This window comes from Exophiala aquamarina, assembly GCF_000709125.1.
Source record: "Exophiala aquamarina CBS 119918 chromosome Unknown aczIA-supercont1.10, whole genome shotgun sequence".
Taxonomy (NCBI): domain Eukaryota; kingdom Fungi; phylum Ascomycota; class Eurotiomycetes; order Chaetothyriales; family Herpotrichiellaceae; genus Exophiala; species Exophiala aquamarina.
Window position 1 is genome coordinate 475482 of NW_013550578.1, and position 2512 is coordinate 477993.

Sequence of the window (2512 nt, forward strand, 5' to 3'; positions counted from 1 at the left end):
CTAACTACTAAAATCGCTCCTTACTTATACTAGGAAACTCTTCCTATAAGACGCCGGTATATATACTATATCTATAGTAACTTTACTCTAACGTTAATTAATCTACGTTAACCGAAGTAGCTCTTCCTTTCTTTACGAAGCTCTAAACTAATATTTTCTATAAGATATTATAAACTATTTAACCTCTTTCTATATACTCTCCTACTAATATCGATTCGAAATCCTTTTATAAGTCGCTTCGCCTCCTCTATAACTACTCTCGTTATAGAGCTACTTTAGAACCTCTTATTTTTAATTAAATAAACTAATTACTCTTTAAATAGAGTTTACCTTATTAGGCCTACGAAAAAAATACCTATCTCGAACTAGAAACTTTAACGTATTCCTTCTAAAAGGTCTCTAGTCTTCTTTCGCTATCCCTTCTAGTCTCCTTAATAAGAGTAGAAACTCTACGATCTTATAGTACTTTTCGTCGTACTCTTTCTACTTAAATTCTATCCCTTTAATAGGACTAAACTTTCCTCCTTTAATAGTCGGATTTAATTATTTATTCGTATTATTTAGTCTACTTAACTTATTTACTTCTATCCTTACGAGATAGATCTTAACTTATATAGAATTAAGTTATCTTTCTATCTATATATTAATATCCTCTTCTTCTTTAGCTTCTTTAATATCTACTTCTATAGTAGGACGTCGTAAAAGCGTATCGGCCACCGTATTCTTAACGCCTAAGATATAACGGACTTTAAAATTAAATAGACGAATCTAGGTAAGCTACTATATAACTAACGTACTCGGTAAATCTATCGCTAATCGATTTAACTAAGCTACTAATATTTATACGTTAATTTTAACTACGAAGGAGACTTCGTATAACTAAATCTTAAATTTTTTTAGAGCCTTAAGTAAAGCGCGGTATTCTCTTTTACTAGTGTTATACTAAGACTTAGACTTTAACTATAAACTACTCTTATAGCGTACGACTTATCTTCTATTACTTCTCCGCTCTACCTATATTAGTATAGCTTTCTATATAATAAGGCTTATATCTACTACTAGGATAATAAGCTTCGCTCCGAGTAGATAGTTAATTAAAACTAGTATCGATACTTTCGTTAATACTTCTTTTAGTATAAATATCGCGTATTCTTCTTCGCGATTCTACTTCTACTTCGCTTCTTTCTTAAGAAGACGATATAATACCCTAATATAGTATATAAATCCTTCTATCTAAATCCGATAGTAGATATAAATTTCGAGAAACTCCTTTACCTCTTTTATATTCTTATACGACGACTAATTAACTATCTTTATAATCTTTAATTCTTCCGGGTATCTTCCGTACTTATTATAGATATACTTAACTACTTTTATACTTATCCTATAGAGTTATAGTTTCTCTTTTAATACTATAGCTCCCGATCTCTTAATATTATAGAGAAGTTCGTCTAATTATTAAATATATTTAAGAATATACTTTCTAATTCCGAACGTAACTTCTTCTCCTCTATAGTTAGTCTTTAGACCTAGAGTACTAATATTATTAATAAAAGCCTTTACCTTTCCTTAGATTCTCTATACTTCTATAATTTTATCTATAATCCTTATAAACTAAGCTATAGAGTTTATAGCGCCTTAGGAAAGAGTAGTTTAACGTAAAAGACTAATCGACGTCTAGAATACCGTTATATCCCTATAATATTCGACTAGTTCTACCTAATCGTATTCTAAATACTAATTAATTAATAAAATAATATAGTATCTAGTAAAGTCTTTCGAGTACTCGTTTAACGAAGGCGATAAATTCGTATTCCGTATCGTTACTCGATTAATATTTATCGCTACGTTTATTAACCGATACTTACCGCTTTCTTTCTTCTTTACTAGGAAATATAGGTTTCTATACGGCCTATAATAGTCTTCTAAAACTCCTTTCTTCTTTCGATTTATTACTAATTCGATTACTACCTACTTTAAAGCCTTTAGGATATAAAAACTCTTTACTTACTATACTTTATAAGGTATTATTTTAATCTCCTAAAGCGGCGCTACTTCTTTCTTAATATATTCGATCTCTAAAAAGGTCTACGTAAAAGCTCCTTCTCGATTATATAATATCTATAGAACTACTTCCCGCTCTTATACGGTTAGACTATTACCGATTATAAGCTTCTATACTCTCTCTAGAGTAAGTCTCGATTCCTCGACTATAGGAGAAAACCTTAGATTTAACTATTAGGAAAAGGGATACTCCTTATTATTATAGAGCTCCTTTTTTATTTCTTTCTTAATAGCCTTATCTTTCTAACGAATATCTCCTTCTAGCTTAATACTACTCTTTCTCGCTAAGTTAATCGGCCTTACCTTATTAGCCTTCTTCTTATAGAGTATATTTACCTATCTAGAAAGGGGTATACTATCTAATATCCGCCTCCTTAACCTATTCCGGAGGTTTTCCTAACGAATACTCTAGTAGTCGCTTCGCCGAGAACTTCGGTAAACTACTACT